The sequence below is a fragment of the Leptonychotes weddellii genome, chromosome 4 (assembly GCF_054177405.1).
Source record: "Leptonychotes weddellii isolate Sample4059 chromosome 4, ASM5417740v2, whole genome shotgun sequence".
NCBI lineage: Eukaryota > Metazoa > Chordata > Mammalia > Carnivora > Phocidae > Leptonychotes > Leptonychotes weddellii.
In genome coordinates this window covers 26,456,994-26,466,550 of record NC_138372.1, presented here as the reverse complement: position 1 = coordinate 26,466,550, position 9,557 = coordinate 26,456,994, and the positions used below count along the sequence as shown (strand labels likewise).

Here is a 9,557-nt window from a genome sequence, read left to right as displayed (position 1 = left end):
TCCAGATTAGGACACTTTTGAGAATGAAAGGGAGCGTCATTACTAATTACCCTGTGGCAACAGCTGAGAAATGGGAGGTAAGATCACCCTATTATGGAACCCCCTGCCCCACTCCTTCTCCACCTCCACAGCCTCAGGCCCCTAGACCAGATGCAGAAGAGCAGCTATTCACTGGACGCTCTGCAGAGCTTGCTTTATTGGCCCTTCATGACAATGTGTGGCTGATCCAGTTTTTATTTCCTTTTTATTGACGGAGAGACTGAGGCCCAAAAGATTCTTGCTCAAGAACACACAGCTGGTAATTGGAGCTGGGATTTGAACCCAGGGAGATTGGCTTTCCTCAGAAGGATTATAATAAAATTTTAATGAGTTAGTTTGGGCCACAAGAATTGGACCGTGGAATGGGGGCTCCCAGAGCCTCTACTCAGACCCTCCCCCCATCTCTCTTAGCTGTCGTTAGCTCAGGGACATCACTGAAAGGACAGCTTTGAGTGGTGAGGGGATGTGTAGACAAGGGAGGCAGGCAGGTGCACTCAACAGAGGGAAACGTGTTAGGAGTGTGAAGTAGAAGGGTAGCAGCAGGATGAGAATAATAAAAGGTAACATTTATTAAGCACTTACTGTATCCCGGGTTCCATTTGAAGTGTTTTCAAGGTATTAACCTACTTCATCCTCGCAACACCCTATAAACTAAGTACCATTATTATTTCCATTTTACAGATGAGAAAACTAAGGTCACTGCTCTTTATTACACAGCTAGCAAGTGGTAGAGTCAAGGTCACACAGTGGGCGTACCCATCATGCAGTTTGTCCTTAAGGAAGAGGATGCCGCTGGCCCCTGGGGTTGGGTGGGGGAGTGAGTCCCTCTAGCCTGCTTCCTCTAGGACATCAGGCCACAGATTTTCAGGGAGGAGAGAGTCCCGCGCTTCAGCCTTCTGGGAGGGCTGGCCTAGGCTGTGCACCGAAGCCCCCTTGGGCTCCTGTCTCCCGGCAGGAGTGCAGTCGGCCCAGGTGGGGCCACGTTCCCTGCCGCCTTCTGCGGCGGCTCATTTTCCTTCATTGTCTTTAAATGCTTCTCGCTGTTTTTAAATCTAATTTTTCAGCTTCTTTTTTATCTTCACTCAAGTTGCCTTAATGAAACGAAAATGTGTCTGTTTCCCTCTGCTGGAGCTGCCCGGGGAATTTCAATATAAAACAAACAAGTTGGCTTTTAAAATTAAAATTTTATGGGTGGCATTTCCTCATTTAATGGGAGGCACAAAAGGCTGGAGTAAAACCAATTAACACGGGGTTGGGACTCGGTGTTCGGCAAAATTAAACATCAGCAGCGCAGTGTGCGGGGGCGCTGTTGGTGCGGGGCTGGGGGAGGTGTGCAGTTGGGCGGCGGAGGGCAGGGACCCGGCACCAGCACCCAGCGCCCCGCGCCCGCTCGGCACAGTCACAAGGCGGGTGGTTGTGGGGGCGAGCAAACAGGGGATGGCCGCTTCAGATTCCTGGGGCCCTGGGCACCAGAGTTTGGAGAGGCAGCCGAAAATAGCTAAGGCCTCTGCAAGGGCCGGAATTCACTGGATAGTTCTCTTCAGGGACGGTCTGAGTCCCATCCATGACGGTGGGGGCCCGGGGCTTGATCATGGCCGTGCCCCAGGTCCCAGACGGCGCCAGGAGTGTGGTAGGTGTCCCTTAAATGCTCGATGACTGAGCAATGACTTCATGTGAGCAAACAACAGTAACACGGAGCTCGGCAGTGAATCACTCACGGTGCTTCTCAGCCAGGGCAGGATTTTGCTGGGGTTGTTTTGGTAGAAAAGGTGCAAAAAGCCACACAAGATCAGAGGAGGGAGGGGCAGTGCTGGTGGGGCCCCCACGGGAGCGCGGCTCTGTGGACCCCGCAAGGGCAGAGCGCAGGCAGCCCGGGCGGCGGTGGGGGGGGGGCGCAGGAGGAAGATGTGGAGGTGGGAGGAGGAGGGGCTGAATCTGGCCTGGAGGATGTGTGTGTGTGTGCAAGAGGTGAATCTGGAAAGGTCCCTGGGGACCAGATTGTGACGCATGTGGCTTTTTCCACTGTATCTCCTGGGCAGTGGGGATCCTCGGAAATTCCAAAGCAGATTGATATGATCAGAGGTGGTTTCTGGAAAACTGATTCTGGAGGCTGGTGGGAGGGAAAGGAGGAGTCAGCTAGGTATGGTGGCTTTCGTCCAGGCTGAGCAGCTGAGGACCTCAGGCTGGAGGTTCAGCTGACCTATGACTGCTGGGGGAGGGGAGAGAAGGCTCGGGCATTGGGAGGGGGCCCTCCTCTGAGCTGGGAAGCCCTGGAGGAGAAGGAGGAGGGAAGGTGAGGAATTCTGTATGGCAACAACAGGAATTCTGTATGGCAACCAACCCCCAGGTATAGACCTGATTGTGTTGCGGACACAGGAAGCGGATTTCACACCAACAGTCACAACCAGATCCCGTAAACACCCAGTACATACTCGGTGCTGTAGCCCCAGGCAGCCCCCCCGGAACGCAGGCCTCGCAGCTTCAGAGAAAGGGCCTGGACTACCCCTTCTGATCCCTTCACCTCCCTCCTCCCCACCCCACTGACTCTTTCTGAACCCCACTGGGGCAGCTTTCTCCGCACCTTTTCTGCCCTCTGACCCCTGATTCTATGGAGAGGGCCACTCTGGTTACGAGAATCCCCCAAGTAGCAATAAGACGGGGGAGGCCAAGTGCCCCACCTACTCTGAGTCAGGAAATCGAGCTGAAAGCCACCAGTATCCTTAATCCTCCCCAACCAGGCTTTTGGACCCATAACCCGCCCCCCCCCCCACCAGAATCCTGCAGGCCCCTGACAGATGTCCAGCAGGTGTGTGAACTGTGGGTGCCAGGTTCTGGCTCTTTGGGGAAGGTGTCTTTGAGGGAATCCGAGGTCAGAGGAACAAGTTTCCTGATGCAGGGCTGTGCTCGGGTCCAGGCCTATTGAAGGGTCTGTCCAAGGTCTATCTGAGGATCCAGGGGAGGGTCTCTTTGAGACCAATTTGAGAACTGGTCTGAGGTTTATTTGTAAGTCTCTTTGAGGCCTGTTTAAAGGCCCAAAGATGGTCTGGGTTGGCCTGAGGGCCAGTAGCATAAAACCAATAAAAATGGCCTGAGGCCAAGGCTGACACTGACCCTTCTCCCTCCATACAACACAGAGAGAAAGTCTGGCCAAGCTGGAAGCAGGTTCTTATGGTCGGGGGGCTGGGAGAGTGGCCGGTGTCTTTCCTTTGGTGATGGATAAAGTTTACCCCAAACCACAAAGCGGTTGGCCAGAGCCCCCATTCCATCCCAACAACAGTTGGCTCACCTTGAAAAATCTGGCAAAGACAACATTTTTGAGGACCACACTCACCTGCCCCCCTTTCTGGGGAGAAAAACATGATGTGCCTTATCTGAAATGGGCTTTTACGTATGAATCGGAGTTCACCTGGTGAACAAGGTAGGGACAGTGTTGACTGACACCGGTGAATAGAGAGAAATGTCCAACTATTCTCTGTGGGCTGAGAGAACTACCTACGAATACATCAATTTTCCTGGAGTCTGGAACTTGCAAGAGCCAGACATACTAATGCCACACAAAATAACATAAGAGAAAAAGCCTTGCAAAGTGTGCAGAGCTACACAAAATGAGGCATCTCTCAGTCATCTCTCCTGTTTGTTGTGGGAACCAAATGAGTCAAGATGTGTGAAGATGTATTGTAAACTGGAAAAGTATTTATAAAAATGTTAATTAATATATTTAGAGAGTAGGTAGATCAAGTGTGAGGATGTGGAAATGGAGTAGACAATTAAAATAGCTGCTAATTTCTCTCTTGAATTCACATTTTAGGAAATGTTTATAAACTGAGAATTCTAATTACTTTTCCCTCCTCACACCTTTTCTCAGATGGATACACTGTAAGAGAGTTGTAGGATCTATTAAAAATATTGTCAGTTTCCTGGCATACCAGCGGGGGACTCTTTATAGAGCAAATTACAGAGCACCCATTGCAAACTGGCTTAACCAGTAAAGGAAGGTAGAGTTTATGGGACTCGAAAGTCCAAAGGTAGCATGGGCCTCGATAGGTCCAATCCAAAGTGCGTTACACCTGATGTTCAGGTCAGCTTCTCTATGTTGGGTGCCAATGGCTTCTAGGTTTCTACCTTCAAATTCTGGGAGAGAGAGGGGCTGCCCTTTGGCCAACTATCCAACCTACAGAATTCCTGAGCTTTGCTTCTGATCGGACCAACTTGGGTCATGTGGATGGGGAACACCGGGACCTGTTTCGTGTGAGTCTGGATCAAGTGCCCATTCCTAAACTAATCACTGCAGTACTGAGGAAGGTGGAACGCATGCCCACCATACCTGGGCACTCAGGTGGACCGCTGGGCTTCGGGTGTGCAGATCTACAGTTGTGTTTGGTTTCTGCCCTAGTTGCTGATTCATTATCTAAACATTCTCTTCCCTGTAGCTCTTCCCTTGCATTCGTGATACCAGCCCAGGCCTCGTCACATCTCCCCACACAGTTTACTACGATCTTTTCTGGGTTTTTTAGCTGCTAACTTCGTCCCTAGCCTCTTTGCTCGCCAATAAATTTTGCTCAATAGCTATACACAAAATAGCTCAACACATTTAATCATAGCAAAGCACACGAATTACAGCCAATGTGATAAGACAGAAAACATGATTACAAAATTCAGCTGTGGGAAAGTGATCATCATTTGCCAAAGACACAATTTTATCACTGGAAAACCTAATAAAATTAACTCAAAACAATTAATTATGGCTAATAAAAGGGTTTAGTAAGACATCAGACACAAAATCATAAAAATAAGAAAAAACGTTTCTTTCTATAATAATCAGTTCTAAAATATTGTAACAGGTTATCTGTAGAAGGTCTTTATTTTTATTTTTTTAAATTTTTTTATCAACATATAATGTATTATTTGTTTCAGGGATACATTCATCAGTCTTACACAATTCACAGCACTCACCATAGCACATACCCTCCCCAATGTCCATCACCCATCCACCTCATCCCTCCCACCCCCCTCCACTCCAGCAACCCTCAGTTTATTTCCTGAGATTAAGAGTCTCTTTTGGTTTGTCTCCCTCTCTGGTTTCATCTTGTTTCATTTTTCCCTCCCTTCCCCTATGATCCTCTGTCTTGTTTCTCAAATTCCTCATATCAGTGAGATCAAATGATAATTGTCTAGAAGGTCTTTATTTACTTATTTTTTTTAAAGATGATGAGGAAGCTCATTTGGGGATAGCTGGTTTCCGGAAGTGTAGACACACGTGACCTTGAATTAGATGGCTCCCCCCACACTTTTTAAGAAAATTAACAGGATGGAGTCCTTTACATAGTAAGGCAAATACCACCTGTTTTTCTAGCAAGAAGCCTTGAAGAAGAAATCTAAGTGTAGGAAGGCAAACTGAGATGGTGAATATTCAGTTTTGTAATGACCACATTTCAAACAGGACTATGGATGTGACCTGGTTTTATTACCTGGGCTAGGAGCCGAGGAGAACAGGGATTTTCAGATGAGTGAGAGGGAGAGAGAGGGAAAGGGAAGGAGAGAGGGAGGGAGGGAGGCAGGGGAGGGGAGTCAGAAGAAGGAGCACTGAGGCAGGGGAGGTGACAAGTAGCCCCAGGACTGTGTCTGGGACACATTAACACCTGTCCAGTTTCCCCAGATGCCAAAGTATAACCCTTAAAATGTTAAAAACATAATTCTCATGCAATACCTAGTGAGCACAATCAAAATATTGTTCAACTCAATGAGAGAATCTTTCAACAAAGCTGTTTCAAAGGAGGATATGGAAACTCATTTGAAAAACAATGATGCAAGATTACTAAATTAGAAACGAAACTGGTTAATATCCTATAAGGCAATCCCCCCCCCGCCCCCGCCAAGCTTTGGTGTTATTTATGGGATGGAAATCATCTGCAAACTTATCAGTTTTCCACAAGTGAACGTCTAACTCCACAGAGCGTGGGCCCTAATCAATAGTAATTAGAGTATCAGACAAAGCTGAGTGCTGCGGAACCAGCTGACTCTAGATGGTCTTGTTGACCAATTCAGCAGATGTGGAGAGGACTCATAGCCATCACTTCGCTCTATTTCCAAAGTTTTGACTAGGACTAGGGGAAAGGAACTTCACAGAGGAACATATTTTGTGCAGTTTGACTTTTGGGAGCTCAGAGTCCTTATAGATGGACCCCGAAAAGAAATATGAGCCAAACTGGGGTCCCAACAAGATGAAGTAGGACATACAGAAGTAGGGTCACTTGGTGCCAGTGGCTTGGAGGGTGCACACTGGGGGGAAAGATGTCCCATACCCACCTCCGTGCCACGCTTTGGAGCATCTCTCCTCGGACTCAGAGTCACCTCTGCCTTGTTATTTTCTGTTTTAAAAAATTATTTTTTTATTGTGGTAAAATATGCATATTCATAATATAAACATTACCATTTTAATACAGTTCATTATTAAGTACATTCACACTGCTGTGCAGCCATCATCACTGTCCATGTCCAGAAATTTTTCATCTTCCCGAACTGAAACTCTGTCCCCATGAAACACTAACTCCCCATTCCCCCCTCCTCCTACTTCCTGGCACCCACCATTCTACTGTCTCTGAATTTGACTATGTTAGGTACTTTATATAAGTGGAATCATACAGTGTTGGCCCTTTTGTGACTAGCTTATTTTTTATTTTTTTAAAAGATTTTATTTGTTTATTTGAAAGAGAGAGAGAGAGAGCACGAGGAGGTGGAGGGGCAGAGGGAGAGGGAGAAGCAAACTTCCCACTGAGCAGGGAGCCTGATGCGGGGCTCAATCCCAGGACCCCGAGATCATGACCTGAGCTGAAGTCAGAGGCTTAACCAACTGAGCCACCCAGGCGCCCCAATGACTAGCTTATTTCAATTAGCTTCATGTTTCAAGGTTCACCCATGTTGTAGATGTATCAGGCTGTCATTCCTTTTGAAGGCTGAATAATATTCATTGTATGTACAGACCATATTTTGCTTATTCTTTCATTCATTGACATACACTTGGGCTGCTTCTACCTTTTGGATGTTGTGCATAATGCTGCTGTGAACACTGGTGCACAAACATCTGTTTAGTCCCACATCGGGCTCCCTGAACGGCGGGGAGCCTGCTTCTCCTTCTCCTACTGCTCCCCCTGCTTGTGCTCTCTCGCTCTCTTGCTCTGTCAAATAAATAAATAAAATCTAAACAAAACAAAACAAAAACGTCTGTTTAAATCCCTGCTTTCGATTCTCTGGGGTACGTACCTAGAGGTGGAACAGCTGGATCACATGATTATTCTATGTTTGAGTTTTCGAGGAACCACCCTAAGGTTTTCTGTAGCAGCCGCTCCATTTTGCATTCCCACGACCAGTGCCTGAGAGTTCCAATTCCGGCACGTTTTGGCCCACACTTGTTAGTTGGTTGTACTTTTTAACTAATAGCCATCCTAATGGATGTGAAATTTTAGTTTTAAAATAATTGCTCTGGGCCACTTTATGAGAAGAAAGCCCAGTTGAGAACCTCTCCCTGTCTCTGGATTGGCCAGGAAGCCCTATGCGGAGGAAATGACGTCATCCTACCGCCGGGACCACGCCCACTGCTGTTGCTCCTTCTCGGCACACGGTGTCGCTGTTGAAGACTGGTCCTGCACAGTCTGATGCATGTTGCTTATCCGCTGCTTGTGCTGACGTCTTTGGGGGCTCACGTCGCTCCACGGGCACCACTAGATCTTCCAGAGGAAACAGAATGCCATGACTAAGATTACAGTTCCTCAGTTAGATTAGACAAGTATTTACTGGGTGCCAGGCATTGATCTAGGAAGTCATCAGAGCAGAGCAATGATCCCTGCCTTTCTGGGGGCTAGACAATAAACAATGACCACAGTAAATAAGTAAATTGCAAAACATGTTAAAAGGTGTTAGGCACAATGGGAGAATGGAAAAGTAAAACAGGGCAAGAGGACTGGGGGTATGTGGTGGGAGGCAGGTGAGAGTTGCCTCATTGGGAAGACATTGGGCAAAGTCCTGAAGAGATGAGTTGCATCTGGAGTAAGTGTCCTGGAGAAGTGAGCCAACCCTAGGGTAGAAGTATGTTGGGTATGTTTGAGGTCGGAGCCAGGAGAGGAACGTGGCCTGGGAGACCACCATAAGGACTTTGGCTTTTACTCTGAGTGACATGGGGATCCATTCAGGATTCTGAGCAGAGAAGTGACATGATCTGATATGTTTTTTTTTTTTATTTAAGTATTTATTACTTTCTGGGGGGCAATTTAAAGACTACTTTTTAGAGCAGTTTGAGGTTCACAAAATTGAGAGGCAGATACAGAGATTTCTCATATACCTGTTGCCCCCCCCACAACCCCCACATGCACAGCCTCCCCCATCATCAACATCCCTCCCCCACCAGGATGGTACATTTGTTACAATTGATGAACCTCCACTGATACATCATTATCACCCAAAGACCATAAAAACCAGGGTTCATTCCTGGTGTACATTCTATGGGTTTGGACAAATGGGTGATGACATGTATCCATCATTATAGTATCATACACTATTTGCACTGCCCTAAAAATCTTCTGTGCTCTATGACTTATGCTTTAAAAGATTCCATTTGGGGGGCGCTTGGGTGGCCCAGTAGGTTAAGTGTCTGCCTTCAGCTCAGGTCATGATCCCAGGGTCCTGGGATCGAGCTCTGCATCAGGCTCCCCAGTGGGGAGTCTGTTTCTCCCTCTGCCTCTGCCTTCCACTCCCCCTGCTTATGCTCTCTCTCTCTCTCTGTCAAATAAATAAAATCTTAAAAAAGAAAGACTCCCTTTGGCTCATGTGTTGAGAATAAATTGAAGGTCAGGAGGCAGGGACAGAGCGGGGAGACCAGGTAGGAGGCTATGGCCATAAGCCTGGGTCACAGGCATCATGGTTTATAAAATCATCCCGGCGCAGAGCCTGGTCCCCTCTCTGGCCTCCTCTGCAACTCTTCCTGCTCTCCCCAGCTGTTCTCCCCTTTGGAGGGACTTTGAAGGGAACCACTGATTATCTCGTGTAATCCTCACAGGCTCATGAGGAGGGATTGTTTCACAATATTTCCAAGCCCATGCTATGGATGGAATGGTGTCCCACCTCCTCAAATTCGTATGTTGGAGCTCTAACCCCCCATCTAGTGTTGTTTGGAGATGGGGTCTTTGGGAAGTAATGAGGTTTAGCGGAGCACATGGGGGTGGGGCCCCCATGATGAGATTGGTGCCCTTACAAGAAGAGACACCAGGGCGATTGCTTCCCTCCTCTTCCCCTCCCCCCCTCCGCCCACCGCAAGTGCACTAACCCAGGAAAGGGAAGGGGGGGCGGGGAGAGAAGGCAGCCATCTGTAAGCCAGAGGGAGGGCTCTCACAGGGGACTGAGTTCATCAGCACTTTGATCTTGGACTTCCCAGCCTCCAGATCTGTGAGAAACTGTCAGTTATTTAAGATCCCTGTCTGTGGTATTTTATAGCAGCCCAAGCAGACCAGGCAGCCCATTTTACAGAC

General features: G+C 47.9%; 1 protein-coding gene across 19 annotated transcripts in view; it reads left to right on the top strand.

The window, feature by feature from the left end:
- The window catches only part of LOC115943103 (uncharacterized), a 160,341-nt gene that overhangs the window by 18,218 nt on the left and 132,566 nt on the right, over positions 1 to 9,557 (top strand). The gene's annotated exons all lie outside the window — the stretch shown is intronic.